We start from the raw sequence: 23,094 nt of genomic DNA, 5'->3' as shown, positions 1-23,094 counted from the left end.
ACCAGGCAGTGTGCACAAGAGTCCCACAGCACGGGGACAAAGAAGGTGCAAAAGGAGGCCCACTCAGCACTACACAAAGGGATCCCACGACTCCGGAGAACCACACAGGAAGCTGTGCATCGCAGCAAGGAGAGCGGGGGGCTGGAGCTGCACTGTGCATGAAGAAGTTCATAGAAGGATGCCAACAAGCTTTGGCAACTGCAAAACACGTTGTGCACTGGGGTACTGTCTTGTGTGGGGTGGCAAGCTCTTACGTTCACCAAAGTTTGACAGTTGGATGTCAGGACCGTCTGGACCACTTCAGTCCACCACCTGTGATGCAAGATCCACGCAGCTCATCAGGAGAGGGCTCCCACACAACTGGTCATCGTTTAAGAGAGGTGCCTGCTGAAGCAGGGGAGTGACTCCTTCACTCCAAGGGAGATTCCTTCGAGCTCCTTGTGCAGGCTGAAGACAGGCTCTCCTCTGAGGATGCATGACCGGGAAACTGTTGCAGTTGCTGGCAGGAGCTGAAGATATAATGTTGCAGAAGTCATTTTTGCTTCTTTGTTGCAGTTGTAGAGTTCCTGGAGGGTCCAGATGCAGTTTCTTCAGTAAGAATGTGAAGTAAAGGAAGCAGAGTCCTGCTGGAGTCTTGCAATCTGAATCTGAAGAACCACCCAAGAGAGAGACCCTAAATAGCCCGGAAAGGGGGATTGGTCAGCTACACAGGTAAGCACCTATCAGGGGAAGGCTATGACATCACTTGCTGGCACTGTCTACTCAGTTCCCTGCCAACTTGGAATCCAAGATGGCAAGACCCAGGGACCCTCTGGAGGAGCTCTGAGCACCACCCCTGGGGTGGTGATGGACAGGGTAGTGGTCCCTTCCCTTTCCTTTGTCCAGTTTCGCGCCAGAGCAGGGACTGGGGGTCCCTGAACCGGTGTATATTGGATTATGTGAGGAGGGCACCATATATGCCCTTCAAAGCATTTCCAGAGGCTCTGGGAGGCTATCCCTCCCAATCCTGTAACACCTATTCCCAAAGGGAGAGGGTGTAACACCTCTCTCCCAAAGGCAATGCTGTGTTCTGCCTTCCTGGGCTTGAACTGCTCAAGCAACAGGAGGGCAGAAGCCTGTCTGGGAGGTGGCAGCAGCTGGGGCAGCCTGGAAAACCTCAAAAGGCTGTAATAGCAGTACTGGGGGTCCTCTAAGGAGCCCCAGAGTGCATGGAATCATACAACCAATGCTTGCAAAAGCATGGGGTATGATTCCTACATGTTTGATACCAAACACGGCCATATTGGGAGTTACCATTGTGAAGCTGGACATAGGTAGTGACACTCACGAAGTCCGGGAAAATGGTCCTGGAGGTTGTGGGGGCACCTCTGCTAGTGCAGGGGTGCCCTCACACACAGTTACCCTGCACCCTGCCTTCCGAGCAGGAAGGCTTGCAATAGGGATGACTTATAAGTGACCTTGTGCAGTGTAAATGGCAGTGAAAGGGTGCATGCACCTTTTCACACAGGCTGCAATGGCAGTCCTGTAGAAGCATTTGCATGGGCTCCCTATGAGTGGCAAAAGAAATGTTGCAGCCCATAGGGATTCCCTGGAACCACAATGCCCGGGTACCTAGGTACCACATACTAAGGACTTACAAGAGGGAACAAGTATACCAATTTTGGGTGAAATACTGGGTTACCAGTAAGCAATGACAACATTTAGAGGAGAGAGAGCATAATCAATGGGGTCCTGGTTAGCAGGATCCCAGTGAACACAGTCAAACACACTAAGAGCAGGCAGAAAATGGGGGTAACCATGCCAAAAAGAGGGTACTTTCCTAAACTTCCTGACAGTGTATCCTTGGTTCCAGCAGAGATCTGATTTGCAGGGGTTTATAGTCCAGTACTTATACCCAATAAGGCCTTTAATGTTGGGGGTACTTCAAAGGAGTTCTCTAAAGTGCTCAAGGGTCCCTTTAATCCTAGTCCTGTATGCCAGACCATCTGTGGGGGTAATCAGTCCTTTGTGTGTAAACAGGACACCACCTATTGAAGTGTAAGTGTCATCCCCTCCCTGTCCCTCTGCACAGGAAGACCCAGTATTCAGATGAATCAGCTGCAGCTGAGTGTCCTGTGTTGGTGACTATCTAGAGGAAATTCAGAAAGTGTAGCTGTCATCCTGCGCAACTCATAAATGTATTAAGCGACAGGCTAAGGCAGTGGTTCCCCACCTGTGATCCGGAGACCCCTGGGGGTCCACAAAGCCTCCTCAGGGGGTCTGCGACCTCTTAGAAAATAAAAAAATATGAACAGATTAATAAAGTGTATAGAAATAGAGGGGCTCAATGTACAATTGAAAATATTAAAATGTTCTGTAAATGTAAAGGAATTTGAAATTGGAGGCTAAAAATCAAATTAGTATCCTCAGATTGATTTGTGGGAACAGTTCAGGTGCATCAAACAGAAATTAGTATGGATGATGTATGGCTTCAATTGAATTTATAAAAGGTCCAACCTTCTTATTAAAATTAAAATTGTTTTTTTATTTACATCTGTTTGCAAATTAAATAAAATGTGTTACCATTTGTGTATGTGTTAGATGAATGCTTGTTTCTATATGTTTTGCTTATTGTTCTACGGTTCAAATCATCAACAATGTTTAGGCCGGGGTCCTTGGCTTCCAGTAGTGACTCAGTGGGGGGGGTCCCCAGGTTTCAATAATGATTTAGTGGGGGTCCCCGGGTTCCATTAATGATAAAGTGGGGTTATGTAGAAGTCAAATAGTTGATAACCACTGGACTAAGGCAGAGAATGCTTTAAGGTAAGAAAATACCAATTTAAAATTCAACTTCACCATTAGTTGTGACTTTAAATTGTGAGTCCAGAGACACCAAACTTCACATTTCTGTCTGTTCTCAATTGGCAATTACACTTAAAGGATGTTTTCAGGTAATTCAATTCCAATACTATCCTATGTTAGGGATAGCAGTAGTGGAAAACAAATGTAAGAGTTTTTCACTATCTGGACATGTTAAACTTAAAAGTACAAGTCCACCTTTTTAAATACACTGCACCCTGCCCTCAGGATGACTTGTGCCTACCTTAGGGCTGATTTACATGTAATTAAAAGGAAGTTTTGTGCCTGGCAAGTGGGTACACTTGCCAAATCGAAATGGCAGTTTAAAACTGCACACAGGCTTTGCATTGGCAGGCCTGAGACATGTTTGAAAAGCATACTGTAGTAGGTGGCATAATCAATACTGCAGGCCCACCAGTAGCATTTAATGTGCAGGTGCTAGGCACATACAGTGCACTTTACGAGGGACTTACTGGCTAAATAAAATATATAAATTGTGGAGTCAATGTGACCATGTTTTAGAGTATAGAGCACCTGCACTTAGCACTGGTAGGAAGTAGTAAAGTGCACAGAATTAAAAAACCATGAAAAACAGGATCAGAAAACGAGAAGGAAGGCAAAAAGTCTGGAGATGACCCTGCAGAAAGGACTATTTCCAACAAATATATTTTCTCTGACCAACACACAGGCTCATTTGCCATGTATATGCACACAAACACATGCACTCAAACACACACTGCACAAATACACCACACAAATACACCACGCAGCCCCCTCACACACACACACACACACACAACCACATACAGCGACACATACACACAAATTAGCAAATTGCATTTCCTCATTGAACTAATGTTAACAAAATGGTCAGCCCTGCCCTTGGACTCGACTCGTAGTGCCCTCTGTAGTTCTTGGCATCCTTGCAGAAGAGCTCCTTCCCTTTTGCTCTACTTCTTTTGTCCAGTATGATTGCTCTACAGCACAAGCAGTAACACAAGTTGTAACTGAGACCATGGATAACGAAAGAATAAAGAACCACCAAGTAAAGATAAGAGAGACTTTCATGTGGTATGTGGTTGGTGCAGCCATTCTTTATTTCAATCACAAAGTGGATAGGCTGATCCTCTTTTAATATTCACTCTAAAACATTCAATTTGTACAATTGGTAATCAACTGTGGTCTATATGGGTGCAACAGACATTTAGGCCCTCATTATGAATTTGGTGGTAATCACCTCCGACCGCCATGGTGACGGTGAACAAAAGACCGCCAGTGGCGGTGCATTGCACACCGCCGAATAATGATGCCAAAAACACACTCTGCCCAAAAATGGAAACCTCCAGTCACCACCAGGGCCAACGATGGCGGAAAGGCACCACACAGCACCCCGCCACCACCATCCCTACAAACCCCCCACCCTCCAAATAATGATGCACAAATCAACAGGGCAGACAGTGGATGCCCAACGGCCATTGGCGGTAACGACCGCCGCGGTCAGAAATGGGACCACCAATAACAGAGGCACACATTGGACAATCTTTAAAATATACACCTGACACACATCCACACCACTATAAAACATACTCATACTCAACCCACAATCCTTTGCCACACCAACAGCACCACAGAACTCGACACCACAACACATACACACAAACAACCACCATACAAGTCACACACACAGCACTCTACCCACAACACACACCATGGCACCCCCTAAGCACCCCCGCTTCACCGACAGGGAGCTGAGAACCATGGTGGACAAAATACTCAGGGTCGAGCCACAGATATTCGGGGCAGAGGTGCAGCAGACTCCCATGGTCGGGAAGATGGAGCTATGGCAGAGGACTGTCAACAAGGTCAACGCAGTGGGAAGCCATCCACGCACAAGAGATCAGGAAGAAATGGAACGACCTGCGGGGGGAAGGTGCGCACCATGGCATCACGACACAACATCGCCGTACAGAAGACTGGCGGTGGTCCCCCACCTCCACCCCCCCCGAATACACCGACTGGGAGGAGTGGGTCTTGGCTATCCTCACTAAGGGCCTCACTGGACTCCCTGGAGGACTGGACGGGTAAGTCAACACACCTCTAATGCATGTAACACCCCATCCCTCTCTCTACCACCATGCCCCAATCCCCTACCCAGCCCACAACACCCACACACTTCTACCCATGTCCCCTGCATGTGCACAACCCCCCGATCACTATCCTGTCCCCTTGCACAGTCACCAATCCATGCATGAAATGGCAGGAGCACCACAACACCCAGAATGCACCACCCCTTCACAAAATGTATCCAAAACAACACCAAGGGACCCTGCATGCTACCACATGGAATGGAACCACCAATGACCCCTAAGCAGTGCTGCAAGGTACAAGAAAGTGCAGGACACCTACATGTCTGTTCTCTCACACACAGGCACCACCACCCATGCCAACCGGGCGGAAAAGTCAAGGAGTGCCAGTCCTCCACCTGAAGAAGAAGACCCCACCCAGGAGAGTGCAGAGGGATGTCTGAACACAGAGGAAGTCCCTGGCCCATCCCACAGCCCTGGATATTCACCCTCCAGAAGCGCCACCCAGGGCACCACTGACACCCCTACCACTCAGCCACCACCATCAGCTCTGGTATGAGGCCCCCACACCAGTGTCTCCAGGCCACAGACTGGCTGCCCACAAGTACAGAACCCTGAGTCTCCATCCACCACAAAGCAGGATGATGAAGGGCCCAGTGCAAGTGGGACTTCCAGATTCTTGCAGGGACCAGAGGCACAGGGGACCAGTGCCAGTGGGAGGGCATCAGTGGCCCGGGGGGGTGGCCCAAGGAGGGATGCTGCTGCCAAGGAGGTCTTTGATGAGTATAGCCAGATTAGCTGGGTCCTGGAGTTGATGTCTTCCCCCTCTTCTTCTCCATCACTCTCATCCATCCTCTGAGGTGGCAGGGGTGGTTGGACAGCATCCACCTCATCCTGTAGTGGGATAGCTTTCCTCATGGCCAGGTTGTGCAGCATACAGCAGGCCACCACTATCTGACACACCTTGTCAGGGACATAGCACAGGGACCCTCCAGACAGATGGAGGCAATGGACTCTTGCCTTCAGGAGTCCAATGGTACGTTCAATTACCCTCGTAGTGTGACCATGTGCCTTGTTATAGTGGATTTCTGCATCTGCCCTGGGATTCCTCACCGGTGTCAGGAGCCATTGCATGTTTGGGTAGCCAGAATCCCCTGCAAAAATGAGCAGATGAGGGTTAATACACACCCTTCCTACCTGCATACAGCCTGCCTGGCAGGCATGTCACTAATACAGTGTCATACGCACTCACCTATGAGCCAAGCTCTGTCCCCCTGTATTTGTCCCATCAGGTGTGGCACACTGCTGTTTCTCAGGACAAATGAATCATGGACTGATCCTGGGAACCCTGCATTGACATCTGATATGTACTGATCAGCAGTACACACCAATTGGACATTCATGGAGTGGAAGTTTTTTCGATTCCTGAACACTTGTTCATTTACTCTTGGGGGTATGAGGGCTATGCGGGTACCATTAATGGCACCTATCACATGGAGGATATTTGCAAAAGCATAGAATCCAGATTTGATGGTGGTAAGATCAGCCCTTTGGGGAAACTGGACATAACTATGCAGGTGTTGCACGAATGCATTCAGGAAATTAGACAGGATGTGGCTGAACATTAGCTGTGATACCCCGGCTGCCATGCCCACTGTCACTTGGAATGAGCCTGTGCCCAAGAAATGTAGCACAGATAGCACCTGCACAGTTGTAGGTATGGCATGGGGATTCCCATTGGCTGGCATCAGGACAGGCTCCATTAGTGCACAGAGTTGCTGGATTTTGGCTCGATGCAGGTGGTAAGTGATGACGATGTGACATTCCTCCATGGTGGCCAGATCAACCAGGGCTCTGTAAACAGATGGGGCCCTCCCTCGCCACGTGGGTCTGTACCTATGGGGGAGGAAGAGAGACAAATTAAGTTGGGACATACACTTCCATACAAGGTTACTCTATTTATGTTGTACATGCAACATAATTGTACCTCACACAGACACAGAGCATGAGTTAATCCTGTCAGGCTAGTGTGTGATGAGGTGTCATAGTTATGGCATGACAGTGTACACACACTTCCCAGCATGCATCCATGTGAAGAACCACCAATCATGACTGTTCATGACGAAGGTGAGAGGGAATTAAGCCATGGATTGGGACCTTGGACAGACTATGAAGGCCTTGTGTATGTAAAATGGCAGCCCCCTGCCCTACAGGTAGTGTAGTGTAGGAAGTGACTTCATTCCGCTGGCGTTAGTCGCCATGGTGGTAGGCGGTGTTCACCGCCGTGAACCTCTTCATTGGATAGTATTGGCATCTATGGGGAAGCTGGGCCAATCAGGATCACCGCCGGCGATGACGGTGCACACCGCCGTAGTAAATACCGCCATTTTGCTATGCCCTTGCCACATGACTCCTGCACCTTGAGAGGAACTGAACTCCACTGCATGAGCTGCTGTGTCCTGACTCTGGTCCCTGAGATGGCACGTGCTACAAGGAAACAGGCCCCAGCCTTCACCGTAGAGGAGCTGGACTTTATGCAAAGCTATATGGGCGACCAGAGGCTCAGGTAAGTTGACAATTGGCCCAATGAATGTGTGAGAATGTGGCAGATGCCTGCAGGCGTCTTTTGTTGGCTGTGTGAATACTCACCTGTAGCGTGTCTGGCAGTTTTTGGCTTGGCTATTGTCTATATGTATGTCTCCATGGGCTATGTCAGGTTGAACTGGCATGGCATTTGTGTATGGGGCACCCACACTGACATCTGTTTCTTTCCTCTGTGTGTCCCATGCAGGTCAGCACCCATCAGAAGAAAGGATTGTGGCAAGCCATTTCCAAGGAAGTGCGGACCCTGGGGGTCTACAACCGGCGGCACACCCACTGCAGGAAGCAGTGTGAGAACCTGAGGCGCTGGGCCAAGAAGACAGCTGAAACCCAGCTGGGGACGGCCTCCCAATGAGAGAGGGGTCCCCATCGGAACCTGACCCCCCTAATGGCCTGCATTCTGGCGGTGGCCTATCCGGATTTGGAGTGGTGCCCACAAGGGGGTGAGTATAAACACTGTTGTTATGCTACTATGATGTGTGTAGTTAGGTGCTAAGGGATGCATGCATAGTAGTGGCAGGCCCGTAGACAGGTGTGTCCCTGCAGTCCTGCCCCCCTCTACGTCCGTAAGATGGGGCCTTAGGTAGTGAGGGCAGGGTGTGTAGGCCTGTGAGAGGTCCCCTGTTTAGGCCATTGTTTTGTATGTGGCATCATGAACTTGCAGGTGTGTTATCTTGGCATTGTATATCGTTGTTTCCCTTTGCAAAGTGCATCAGAGTAGAGGGCCAGGATGGGAATGTAGTGCAGTGTGGGATCTTGCTTAGCAGTCAGGGGCACATTCTGGGAAAATATTCTGTCTGTGGGGGTTAGTGCATGAGATGGATGGTGGTGGGTGTGTGCCAACAGGTATGTATGATCTTGATTTGACATACTTCTTTCTTGTTTTGTCCTCCCCCCACTCTGTGCTCTTGTGTCCTTGTGTGCTTTAGCATCATCTGGCGAGGGAGCTGAGGCACCGGTGAGTGGGGATGCTGCAGCCCACGGTTCTCACAGATCCACTCCACATACACCCACCACACATAAGCATACTGAACAGGCAAATGCATCCAAGCACAGCAGACCTACGCCTTAAACCACCACTCCCTCAGCCTCCACTCCCAAACCTGTCTCCAAGACCCTTCCAACTGTTCCTCAAAAGCTTTCCCTCCTCCATGTTGACCTGTTCGAACATACTGGCCCACCACGTCTCATCCCTAAACGTTCCCTTGGCCTCAGCAAGTCCACTCCTTCCTCTTCCAAGTCCTCCCCAATCCACCCTTCCTGTTCCTGTGCCGCTTCCCCCGGGAGGAAGAATCCCCGTGTTAGCACTGGTCCCTCTGCCACCCCCGGTCCAAGCCCACTCCTCCTCCTTCCCAGGGCAAGCCCAAACCCTCTCCACGTCCAGAGCCTCTGCCCAAGATCGCCCTTTCAAACCTGAGTCCCCACCCCCACCACCCCCTGCCCTTGAACCCTGAGGTGCCTGGCTGCCCCATTGATGCCCTTCTGGGTGGAGTTTCCTTTCCATCGTAGGAGTCATGTGTGGGGTATCTTTGACCTACTGGGACTTTGAACTGGCCAATGGCCTTTTGTACATATTTTTTATTCTGAATTAAAAGTTGCTCACCCGCAGACCTGCTGGGGCAAAATTGAGCCGGTGTCCAGCGGTTCACTGTGGGGGTGTGGTGTTCACAGGTGTGTGCATTGGTGCAGGTATTTGTTGGCTTGTGTCTGGTAAGTACGTTTTGTTATGGTGTGTATGGCTTGGCGTGGTGGGAGGGGTTGGGTGTGCGTTGCGTTGTGGGTGGGTGGGTGGGTGTATGGGTATGTAATTGAGCCTTTTCCTCCCTTGTGTGCTAGGCTGGGATACTTACCATCGGCGTCTTCGTCTGCATCTTCGTCGGCGGTCACGGTCACGGTCCTGGTCCTGGAGAAATATGGCAAGGAGAAGCACTGGGATTATTTCCAACTCTAGCTCCATGTCGGCGTTGGCGTGTTCTGTGTGCCTCTGGTGCGTGTTTCCTTTTATATGTCTCATTTCCACCAGGCTTTGCGTGGCGGTGGTTCCCACCCCGGGAACTGATGGCGGCGCTGTGTTCATTATATGGTGGCCGGGTTGGGCCTTTCTGCCGGACAGAAGATGGCCTCCACCGTCGTCTGCGGTGCTACCAAAATGGTGGTGAGTGGATGGGCCACTGGCTGTTTCTCCTATGCTTCATTATTTGGCGGTCTGCACCACCCGGCCTGTTGGCGGTAATTACCGCCCCTGCCGGCAGTGCGGTGATTACCGCCAGGTTCATAATGATCACCCTAGACTCCTCGTTGGCCTTTCAGTTCTCAAAGTCATCTGCTTCTTTGGAAGATGGTTCTCTTAGTGAGACTGATGTAATTCTTGAAGGAGGAAACTGCTATCTAGATGGTCACCTAGCAAATAGCTTGATTTGAAGCTGCCAACCCCAAAGCAAATGGCAAAGTAGCAATCTAATGGTTACTAGCCAGCAAAGGATGAGGCTGGTTTTAAAAACAGTTTCAGCCCCCTCCCCTATCTCAGTGCTATATTAGATCTAGATGCATCATTTTCCACCAAGTTAGATCTGGGAAGAGCTTACCATCATGGCTGTGTCTGTGATGAGAAGATACCTTTAAGGATAAGCTATGGAGTCCTTGAGGAGCAGCTAGTGCTTTATGACTTTTGCAGTACCCCATAAACATCTTGATTCACCCTCAAGGAGTTTCTGTGAATGTTCCTCAATAATATTGTGGCAGCCCTTTTTTCACCTGGTGTGTTGTCATATGGAAAACCAGGACATTGGTCCTGTTACTCTAGTGTTATCCATGTTCCACTTAATTACTATTAGATGACATTGAATAAATGCCAATTGGTGCCTATCTAAATACACCTCCTCCATCTTAGCTGCGCCCATTGCTTTCTGAACCATGTTTGGCAGACATGCCTGACCCTCACGCACATCACACACACACACACACATGCACACCTACCCCCACACACACACACAAACAAACACATATCACACATCTCAATCCTTCTACCGATCTACTGTGCATAAGAAACCTTGCAACCTCCACAATATGTGCACCTCACAACTACTTAAAGTAATTTCAAATCCATTAACTACGTTCTTCTGTTTATCTGTGTCATACCTTGTCTCTCCCTTTCTTTCCTTTAACCAGTTCTGTCCTTAGTCAACCAAAAATATTTTATCACTGTTGGAAAGCCTTAAAATTGTACAAAATGCATTTCAGAAGTGACATAAAATAAAATAATAATATCTGATAACCCCTTAACTATTCCCCCATATCGTCCGTCTGTGACCATAGCCTGAAGAGTTAAGAACAGACAACACCAACAATTGGCCCAGATTTAACAGGGTCTTAAGCCTCCTTGTGCCATATTAGCGTTATTGTTTATGACGTTAATGTGGCCCAACGAGGCCAAATTCAGCACGCCATATTTACAAAGTGGTGCAATGCATTGTAGGAGGCTGGCCTGGCTTATAGTGGGTACCTGATGGTACTTACACCTTGTGCCAGGTCCAGTTATCCCTTATTAGTAGATTAGTAGTGTTCTAGCAGCTTGGGCTGATAGAGGTAGCTATAGCAGAACAGCTTAGGCTGAACTAGGAGACATGCAAACCTCCTACTATACCAATTATATCATATAGCACTATATCATAAGAATCACAATACTCAGAGATCCTAAAAATAAAGGTACTTTATTTTAGTGGCAATGTGCCAAAAATATCACAGAGGATATACTCCCTTAGGAGGTAAGTAAAATACACAAAATATACACACAAACCAAAATCAGGTAAGTAAACAGTTAGAAAAGTAATGCAAACACTGTAGAATACAATAGGATGCAATAGGCCTAGGGGCAACACAAACCATATATTCGGAAAGTGGAATATGAACCACGAAGGGACCCCAGGCCTAGTGTAGTGTGTAGAGGGTCGCTGGGAGTGTAAGAAAACACTAATGGTGTCCAAGATACCCCACCCCAAGACCCTGAAAAGTAGGAGAAAAGTGACCCTACTTCCCCAGAAACACACTAAAGTCGTGATAGGAGATTCTGCAAAGACCACAACTGACTGCAAAGCATTGAAGACGGATTCCTGGACCTGAGGACCTGTAAAGGAAGGGGACCAAGTCCAAGAGTGACAAAAGTCTCCGGTGGGGCAGGAGCCCACTAAACCCCGGATGAAGGTGCAAAATGGCTGCCTCTGGGTGTAAGAAGCTGAAGATTCTGCAACAACGGAAGGTGCCAGGAACTTCTCATTTGCATGGAAGATGTCCCACAGCGTGCTGAAGGATGCACAGTTGTTTCCCCTCAGAAAGACTGCAAACAAGCATTGCTAGCTGCAAAGGTCATGATTGAAGAAAAAGGGTGCTGCCCGAGCCCAGGAAGGACCAGGAGAGTGCCACTTGGATGAGGAGACAGACGGGGCGCTCACCAACACAGCCCACGCAGAAGCAGGCAGCACCTGCAGAAGCACTTGAACATGGGTTCAAGAAATCTGATCACGGCGGTCGTCTCAACACTACAAAGGAGGGTCCCACGAAGCCGGAGATCAACTCAACGAGTTGAGCAATGCAGGACAGGGTGCTGGGGACCTGGGCTGTGCTGTGCATGAAGGAATCCTTGCAAGAGTGCACAGAAGCCCTAGCAGCTGCAGTTCACACAGTACACAGGATTACTGTCTGGCGTGGGGAGGCAAGGAATTACCTCCACCAAATTTGGACAGAAGGACCACTGGACTGTTGGGGTCACTTGGATCCAGCTCCTGTGTTCCAGGGACCACGCTCATCACAATGAGAGGGGACCCAGAGGACCGGTGAAGCAGAAGTTTGGTGCCTGCGGTAGCAGGGGGAAGACTCCATCAACCCACAGGAGATTTCTTCTTGGCTTCCAGTGCAGGATGAAGGCAGACAGCCCTCAGAGCATGCACCACCAGGAAACCGTCAAGAAAGCCAGCAGGAGTAGGCGCTACAATGTCGCTGGTAGTCTTCTTGCTACTTTGTTGCAGTTTTGCAGGCATCCTGGAGCAGTCAGCGGTCAAACCTTTTTTTTTTTTTTTATTTGAATTTTGCCATATACAAATAACATACATTAACACAAACGAGTCCCCTCATCATAGCAATACGTGATAAATGCTACAGTCCTCTTCAGCTACAGCGTTGTCCCGGACAGCAAGGGGAAGTCAACGAATGAATCTCACAGTAAGCATCAGTATCGAGGGACACTTCTCCAAACCACCTCCACTGGCTGTCAACGACATAGTCCGCAATGCCAGTGCAGGAGGCAAGTCATAATCAGCAAAAGACTCAGCATATCATAGCAGAGGGGGAAAACAGCAGAAAGAACAAACAGACGGAGAGGCAGGTGGAGCACACAACCAAGTCATGCTAGCCCATCTCAGCAGCACAAGATCATACCCAGTCCAGGGAGGGGATGAGCTTCCAGCGTGGGCATCGCCAGCCACACCACTTACTCACTTTGGGTCGCCAGATATTCATTCAACGGGGCCCAAATATCCTTAGGACGAGACCCTTCAGGCATAAGTTCCCAAAAAACCGTCAGCTGATCATGACAAAAGGCAGCATCTCGCAACCATTCAGATCTACACGGCGCTCTCTTCCTACCCCAGCACATGGCAACCCTACGCTTGGCCAGCAACAGAAGCAGGCCCACTAGACGCCTATGCAGCCCCTGGATATCATCTACACACCCAAGCAGCACAACCCTGGGAGAAACTGGCATCTCCAGGTCGACCATTTCAGTAATCACTTGCCAAACCTCTACCCAAAAAATGTGGACTTCCGCACACTCCCACACCAAGTGCAAAAAACCCGCATCCAGCGCCTGACAGCGAGCACAGCACGCATCCGCATGCAAACCCATAGAGTGGAGCCCCTTAGGTGTATAATATAGTTGGTGCAAAAACTTAAAGTGCAGCAATCGAAACCTATAATTCGGGGACAGTGCTCTCATATGAGCACAGCAGCTGCGCCACATTGCCTCTGTGATGGGCTCCCCCACATCTCTCTCCCATGCAATCCTGGAGGACTCCCAAGAGCCACTTCTCTGCTCTTGCATACAGTTATATAGTTTGGTGACCAGCTTGCTCGGCGACCGTGCGTTGCAAAGCACCTCCAGAGCTCGAAACTCCAAGAGGGCCCCGGCCGGGCCAAGAATCAGTCCCGCAACAGAGCACGGACCCGGAGAGCATACATGCGCTGCAGCGCCGTACCATCACAGCCAGCCAGCGCCTCAGAAATGTCGAGCAGACCACCGTCCACCAGCCAGTCCCCCAGCTCTGTCAAGCCAGCATCTCGGAGAAAACCACATACCCCGCCGTCTCGGAACATCTGAGCATCAGCAACCGCCATGACGGTCAACGAAGGAGCAAAAGGCGCAGTAACCCCAGAGCGCTGCATCAACACCCCCCAAGCTCTCACTGTGCATGCCACCATGTCAATTCCCTTAACTCTAGACTGCACTTGACTCCCAAGAACGTGCATTAAGCCATCCGGCCACACGGAGTCACTCTCAGGCGCCAAATGCGGCAAGTAGTGAATCGGATTCAGCCAATTGTACGCAAAGTGCGCCTGTGCACAGTATTAGTATAACTCCAGATCTGGAGCAGCAAGCCCGCCCAGTTCAAACAGCAGCGTCAGTTTTTTCCAGGAAATGCGCGGCTGGCATCCCGCCCATGCCAAACGAATTAGCGCAGAGCGCAGGCGTCGTAAGTAGCCCCTCGCGAGCGGAAGGGGAAGATTCACAAACAGATACAGGAACTTAGGGAGAACCACCATCTTTGCAATGGCAATACGCCCAATTAACGATAGTGGTAGGGCGCGCCAAATCTCAACCTTTTCCTCTAGCCACGACAGTGTAGCACCGTAGTTAGCCAGCCATAATGTGTCACCATCGCAGCTCAGCTGTATACCCAAATAGCGCACCGGCCCCTCCGCCCAGACCAGAGGGTATCGAGAATCAAATATTATCACATTGGGAGTCAGAGGCAAAACCATTGATTTCGACCAGTTGATAGTGATGCCAGAAAAGGTACCAAAGCGCACGATTTCCTCCAATAAAATATCCAGATTCTGACCAGGATTCCGCACGTATAGTGCAATGTCATCGGCATACAAAGATATCAGGACAGGTCGCTGTCGAAACTGCAAGCCTCTATCATTGTATTTCTGTCGCAGCCCCGCCGCCAGAGGCTCCATAGCCGCCGCAAAAAGGAGTGGACACAGCGGGCACCCCTGACGCATACCGCGCGCAACAGGAAATGGAGCCGACACTAATTCGTTAAGGCGCAACCTAGCCGTAGGCAGAGTATACAACAATCTAATCCAATTCACGAATCGTGCGCTGAGTCCCACTCGGCCTAAAAGATCAAACATATAGTCCCAGGCCAGGGAATCAAAAGCCTTGGCGGTGTCAAGAAATACCGCAGCCGCATTATCCTCTGCCCCCAGTGAGCCCGCCACCGCGAAAAAGGTGCGCAAGTTGTGACATGTAGACCTCCCGGGGACAAATCCCAACTCATCCGGTAGCACCAACCTAGGGAGAAGTGGCTGCAGGCGCGCCACTATCATTTTTGCCAGGATTTTATTGTCAATGTTGATCATAGAGAGTGGACGGTACGAGTCGCATCGGGTCAGGTCTTTCCCAGGCTTCAAGACTGTTGCTATCAAAGCCTCCTGGAGCGAGGCCGGCAGCGACCCAGTCTCCTGGGACTCCGCATATACCTCCAACAGGCACAGGGCAAGAATATCCACATATTCTTTATAAAACGCTGGGGTTAGGCCGTCTACGCCCAGGGACTTATCACCAGGTAGGCCACGAATCGCCGCTGCCACCTCCTCCACAGTGACCGTTCATCCAAGTACGCCCTGTGCGCCTCATCAAACCATACTAGCACAATATCCGCAAAATATGTTTGTGCAGCCGCCGCACTCAGGCCCTCCGGAGCCACATAGAGCTGCGTAAAATATTCTGTAAACACTTGCATTACACCTTTCGATCCGGTCACCTTTCCTCCCTCAACGTCAACAACCTCAGTACCATAATTACTGGCCCAGGGCCTGCGAAGCATATCTGCAAGTGTGCGCCCCGCTCTCTCACCCTCCCCATACCGACGAGCCTGAGCATGTCTCCCGGAAAAACAGATCTCTCTCAGGGAGGCCTCCTCATATAAGGATACTTCTCACCGGATCTCCGCAAGGACCTCTCTGGACCAACTCGCAGCCAGGCGCCTCTCCAACTCTATAAGCCTTCCCTCGATATCAGCCATCTACCATCTCAAGGCCTTCACTATGCCATGTTGCTTCGAGAGACACACTCCCCAAATAACAACCTTAAATGTCTCCCGTAGGGTACCCGCAGACTGCACAGATCCGCGGTTCTCAGAAAAAAACAGCTTAATCGCCTCACGTACTTCCTCCCGAAAGGCCTCATCTCGAAGCGCCCCACAAGGCAACCGCCACATAACCGACTGGCGCAGTTCGCTAGGTATCACTAGCTCCAGCCTAACCGGCGAGTGATCCGACAATGTGTGGGGGAGATGATCTACTGCTCTCGTCCAGACCTCCACATCCCTGGTACCCAGCCAACGGTCTATTCGGGACCAACTGCCATGGACGTAATTCAGACACGTTCCCTCTCTCACGTCTCCATGCTTCCGCCGCCACAAGTCCACCAGCGCGCCACTCCCCATCACTGCCGCTAAAGACTTAGCTGCAGAAACATGCTGCACCCTGCCCACACTCTCACGATCCATCCTAGCATCCAAGATCACATTAAAATCACCAGCCCAGATCACTGCCCCCACACCCAGCGACTCCACAAGACGCCACAGCTCCAGGAAGAACTCTGGGTCATCAACATTCGGCCCATACACCGCCACAAGCCGACAAGCTCTGTCAAGCAACGTACCGCTCAGTAAAACATATCTGCCATTTGGATCAACAATAACTTCTTGTGTGCGCCACTGCAACCCCTTGCAAATTAAAATTGCTACTCCACGAGCATAGCCAGAGTACGTGGAGCAGTGAACCTCACCAACCCACCCAGCTTTCAGTCTGCCCACCGCAGTCGCCACCAAATGTGTCACTTGTAGCATACAAATATCAATTTCATGTCGCTTAATATATGCAGCACCAATCGAGCCTTCCGCCTGTCGTTGAGCCCACGCACATTCCACGTCAAGCATCGGACCACCGTCATATCATCACTCCTCATCCCATTCTACTGACATCCAACGCTGCACGAGAAAGCTCATCACCACCTGCCAGAAACATAAAGAAAAGACAACCAAAACTACATCTGAAACAGTCACCTATGACCAGAAGAACCCCACGCCTCCCCCGCCCACTCAAGCCCCCCAATCGGACCCTTTCAGTGACCCGCCCACTCAACCCCCAGACCCACCCCCTGTAACTAAAGCAAAAAGTATCAGGACTCATCCCAGGGGCAGTAGCCGGCCTAACAGCTCTCCACCCAGTGTACACTAGGGAAGAGGGACCCCTGGGCCAGGCAGCAAACTACACATCAGGCGGACCCGTGCACGAAGCGGCCCCACGCACCCCAGCAGCCCCAATCAATACTATTAGGCCAATCAAAGCCGATTAGTCATTGTCACTTAAGGCGGCGTCTTCTGCCCCTGGCCCCCCGACTCCGCAGCCCCCCACACTTTAGGCAATCGTCTAGCAAACCTGGCCGCCTGTTTTGGGCCCGTGAAATACAGCGCCTTGCCCTCGTGCCGCACCCTCAGCCTGGCCGGATATAATAGGGCGAACCCGACTCCAGCCTGGCTCAACAGCCGTTTGGTCGGCAAAAAAGCACGCCTCTGAGCCTGCACACCAGGGGTGTAATCAGGAAAAAATTTGATTTCCGAGTTCTTGTACACCAGCGGCCTTCTCTCCCTTGCCAGTCGAAGGACAGCATTCTGGTCCCTGTAATTCAACAGGCGCGCAATAATTTGACGCAGAGGAGTTCCCGTCGGGGGCCGAGGCCCCAAGGACCTGTGCGCCCTCTCAACCACCAGCATCCGTGAGAGCTCACCTGCGAACAAGTCCAGCAGCATACTCTCCACAAAGTCTTCCATGCGACCCATATCAGTCGCCTCCGGCAGCCCCACAATGCGGATATTATAACGGCGGGACCTCGCCTCCAAGTCCTCATTTTTATTCCGTATCACCTCCAGGATGCGGTCCATTTGTGCAATCTGTTCTCTATCACCCCGGCGTGCATCTTCCATTTCCGACGTACATGACTCCAGAACCTCAAACCTGGAATCGTGGTTGTCGACCCAGGCTCTGATGCGGTTGAGCTGTTCCATCACATGGTCCAACTTGGCGTCAATGCCAGCCAAGCTAGTCTTAATCTCCATAAACATGGACCACACAGACACCTCCGGGCTCTCCTCTCCAATCTCGACATCACTGGGCTGGGAGGCAGAAGCCGCACTCCTCTTTTTCCCACCCTCGAAGGTGAGTTTAGCTTGTTGTTGATCGGCCTTGCCCATAGTTCAGCTCAACACATACGGACTCCTGCCCGCGCTAGAGCAATGGAAAGGATCCGGAACAATGGGCTCCCACCACCGATATCACTCTCCCAGCTGCCCAGATCGCTCCACAGGTCCACCAGCCAGCATCCAGGTAACCAGGCCTCCAAAGAGCAGGCCAATCCGTGCTGGTGCCACACGATGCTCCACTAGCACCAGCTCCAGCACAGTAAATCTGCACTGCAGGGGGTAGCCAGGGCCCCAGTCAAATCCAGCACCCCTGAGAGAGGGGCTCTCTACAGCTTCAGGCCCTCAGTAAACCGTCACGGGCTAAATCAGCAGCACCATCACCAGGTCACCGTTACTCACTTTCCAGCAATCGGCCCTAGAATCCAATCAGGCACTCCAGGTAGCGCAGCATAAGGCCTCCGGTATAATCTGGAGGGTGCACCGCAGAACCAAGCCGCGACCCCCCCAGCCGTCCACTCACCAATGTCAGATGCCCCCGGCCGCCACAATCCTCAGGTCTGTCCCCCTCCTCTCAGGGCCGAACCAGCATTCCGCACTGGGCCTGCTCCTTGCGCGCCCGTCAGCGTTACCAGGCCGTCTGAGCCCAGGCACCACCAGCACCAAACAGCGGCCCAAAATCCAAAGGGCCGCGGGGTCCGAACAAGTCTCTTCAGCCGCGGGCCACAGAAGCCCCGGGGGGCACGAGGCAGCAAGGGCCGCGAAGGCCGCGGCTCGACCAAGCCGCCGATCAGGCCCCCGGGCACACTCTCGCTCCCGGCACAGCACGCTCGCCGGGAGCGGCTTCAGGCCTCCTCACCTCCTCGCTTTCTAAATCGCGCGCGCGGGTGGAGGCCAATGTCAGGCCCGCCCATGCAGTTCCACGTTCCAGCTCCGGTCTCAGCCGCTCCCACGGCGCCCAAAGCGTCACAGGGGCTCCCCCAGGGTATCGCCCAGGTCCGCCCCCGCCACAACCGCCTGCAGGATAAATAAAAGAAATAAATGGCCCGGGGCCCGGCAGAGCCTCACGAGGTGTCGCCCATTTTGCCCGGCAGCCAGTCCAAGCCCCAGCGGTCGATCCTTGGCAGAAGTCGGAGAGGGAGATGCAGAGGAACTCTGGTGAATTCTTGCTAGTCGTTATCTGAAGAGAAGCCCAAAGGAGAGACCCTAAATAGCCCTCAGAGGACGATTGGCCACCTAGAGAGGTAAGCACCTATCAGGAGGGGTCTCTGACATCACCTGCTGGCACTGGCCACTCAGAGGCCTCCATTGTGCCCTCACACCTCTGCATTCAAGATGGCAGAGGTCTGGGACACACTGGAGGAGCTCTGCGCACCACCCCTGGGGTGGTGATGGACAGGAGAGTGGTCACTCCCCTTTCCTTTGTCCAGTTTCACGCCAGAGCAGGGGCTGGAGGATCCCTGAACCGATGTAGACTGGCTTATGCAAGGAAGGCACCATCTGTGCCCTTCAAAGCATTTCCAGAGGCTGGGGGAGGCTACTCCTCCCAAGCCCTTCACATCTATTTGCAAAGGGAGAGGGTGTAGCACCCTCTCTCAAAGGAAATTCTTTGTTCTGCCTTCCTGGGACTGGGCTGTCCAGACCCCAGGAGGGCAGAAGCCTGTCTGTGGGTTGGCAGCAGCGGTAGCTGCAGTGAAAACCCCAGAGAGCTGGTTTGGCAGTACCCGGGGTCCATGCTGGAGCCCCGTGGAGGCATGTGATTGGCACCCCAATACCAGATTTGGCATGGGGGGACAATTCGTTGATCTTAGACATGTTACATGGCCATATTTGGGGTTACCATTGTGAAGCTACATATAGGTATTGACCTATATGTAGTGCACCGTGTAATGGTGTCCCCGCACTCACAAAATCCTGGGAAATTGCCCTGAACTATGTGGGGGCACCTTGGCTAGTGCCAGGGTGCCCTCACACTTAGTAACTCTGCACCTATCCTTAACTAAGTGAGGGTTAGACATATAGGTGACTTATAAGTTGCTTAAGTGCAGTGTTAAATGGCTGTGAAATAACGTGGACGTTATTTCACTCAGGCTGCAGTGGCAGTCCTGAGTAAGAATTGTCTGAGCTCCCGATGGGTGGCAAAAGGAATGCTGCAGCCCATAGGGATCTCCTGGAACCCCAATACCTTGGGAACCTCAGTACCATAAACAACAAACAAATGTTGATCAAAGAAAATTCTATGAATACCTACACATATAGACAAATTGATAGACAAAGACTAAGTGCCACACAAGACAAGACAGTGAAAATAATAAGACCATAACAATAAACAAATATATAGTTCTAAATTATAAAAATACAATTAAATACAAACTAAGTATATACAATTTCTCTTTGATCAACATTTGTTCGTTTCCCTGTGTAAATATTTGTATATTTGTATAATTTAGACATTTGTGTTTGCTTTTGATGTTCATACATATGTAATAAATATCATTGTTTGAATTTATGTCATTGTTTTTCTGCTCTGTATATTATTTTGGACAGTAGTGAATATTGGTTGTAGCTCATTTGCTTTTTCTTGTGCTCAAGTATTTCTCCCTGGATGGGCTACTTATCATACCAGGGACACTCGATAGTCTTCTTTCACCAGATTTGGGGCCTGAAGTACTAAGAGGGAAGCACAAACAGCGCGGTCACATTGTGCAACAACCTTTTACGACCCGTCTGCAGATGTGCATTGGAACCTGGATACAACCAGATGCATCACAAAATCTCCAGTCGCAGAGGACCACAGGCCACCTCCTCGCTGTCTCCATTCTCAAATGGAGAACTTAATTTTTTTAAGCAGCCTATGTTCCTTAAGAGAACTGCTATAAATGCACAAGTCTTGTGATGGGAAGGAACTCATTCCATGCATTCACTCCCCTTTCTTTGTGGAAGATTAAAGGAACAGGACTGATGTGTGATCACTGGTGTGAGTTCACCCAGATGGTTAGGGGCATGGCTAGACAGCTAAAGGACATTAGTTACTGTGCGCTTGCAGGGATAAGGTTTCCAGAGAGGAAAGGTTGGGATCTATTGGGGGGGGGGGGGCGGTGTTGGCAAATGGCAGAAGTATTAAAAGAGTAAAGAGCAAAGCAGAGAGGTATACGACTTATGGAAAGTTGCATTCAGAGGGAGTAAGGCATGTACCCAGGGGGTAATTTAATAGGAAGGGGATAGAGGGTGAGCAATTGATACTTTTAAACCAAAGTCGGTGTTATATGCCGTGTTTCGGGAACGTAGTGGAAGGAGTCTTTTCAGAGTCTTTTGTGAGTATGAAATCTGAGGACGTAAAAACGTAGAGAGAAACATTATTTGCACGCGACCTACTGTATTGTAATGTGGCGTTTGTACAGCGCCATGTGAGCGCGCAAACGGTACTGCACGCGGACAGCGTGGTATGCAGAGTTACTCAGGCACAACGGGAATAATGAAAGCACAAAGGGCCCGAGTGTGAGTGAAAGCGCTGTTTATCACACCTCATTAATAACGATAACCCAATGTATGGTATTTATCAGCTGCAATGTGTAGCGCCTAGTGCTCATTTTTTGGGGAAATATCGTATGCATTTACCCTGTTAAATCACAGCAAGTTTGACCTGCTGAAACTTAACAGAGGTTGAGAAATGTAACGCCTCTGATAGTTACCGGCTGATAAATAACTCCCAACTCATAATTCCAACCCGTGCGTAAATAGCAATTTACACATAAGTGAGAAAACACCAACCCACTCGTAATCAGGCTAAATGTATTACTGAATAAGTAAGATGTAGTGTTGGGTTCTGTCTGCTAGATGTCCTACAGAATCAGTAAAAGGGATAGACACCACACATTTAAAAATCACTTAATTCAGAAGAACTGGAATCAATGTTTCAGATATTTCACAAATGAAGGGATCAAAGGAGTCAAGAATGAAACTATGAGCTCATGTGCTTCGACTCCCCAGCAAAAGAATCACTGTCGCACTGCAACTAGCGCTACGACTTCTTTATTGGCGCTGAAGTTCAGCCGAAGCTCAAACCTACGTAGAAGCTCAAACCCACCAGTGTCTTCTCCCACAGCTGGGAGGCACTGCACTTGAGCACGTGCCGGTCCTGGCACTGTCACTCACACACACTCCACCTCCACTCTATGGCCACTCCTGGGCTGGCATGAGCGCCTCTCGCCTGCTCATTTTAACCCTCCCATCCCACACCTCAGAAGCCTGGAATTTAGCACAGGTGCTGCCTTTCTCTTCCACCGAAAACTTTAGCCAGTCCCAAAAAAACATGTAGACGCCAACAAGAGACAAGCAGGTGCTGTCTGGACCCTTTCAGAAGCCTGAACCAAGCAGTAAACCAGTGCTTAATTTGTATATAAAAAGGTGCTGGTGCCCAACGCCCTCCTCTTAAATACGCGGCTGCTGAAATTAAATGTGCGGACACAGAATACTGAGGCAGCCTAATCCTGTAGCCATTTCGGGCCTCTTCATTCCTTTTACAGCCACTCCCTACCCCTTCAGCTCACTCTTGCAGATTTCTCCCATTGTGACGCTTTTTCGTTTTTCTCTTCCTCCGTCTGTCCCATATGTGTCATTTGCTGGCAATAAATGTTTAAGGCAGAAAATTAAGCGCCGGCCCTCGGAAATAAGTGCCGGTGCTCCGCACCGAAAACAATAAGCACACATAAAGAACTACAGTAAAAACACAATTACACACTGGTCCCGAAATCCTCTCAAGCCACTGGTGACTGAGTCCTCCACGGACATTGCCTCCTACGCACAGTTTGTAGTCAGTTTCCCACCCTGGAAATGCACGCAGAACTACGCATGTGAAGGGGAGGCGTGAGCTCCTTCCCTGAGTAGTCAAGAGGGAGGATCACTCCTATTGCACACGGTGGAGTACTGAGATGTATTTTCTCATAGGGGCAAATGTGTTTCATTTGATTGAAGGATGGACAGTTATTCATGCACTCCTTCAGCTCATTTACTCAAGCTGAAGTTTCTGCCTGGGAGAAGGTCTGCATGAGTAAATCATGCACATTGGAGTACTCTTAGAAATCTGCAACCTC

Source organism: Pleurodeles waltl, chromosome 8 (assembly GCF_031143425.1).
Source record: "Pleurodeles waltl isolate 20211129_DDA chromosome 8, aPleWal1.hap1.20221129, whole genome shotgun sequence".
Taxonomy (NCBI): Eukaryota; Metazoa; Chordata; class Amphibia; order Caudata; family Salamandridae; genus Pleurodeles; species Pleurodeles waltl.
Note: the sequence above shows the minus strand (reverse complement) of the source record.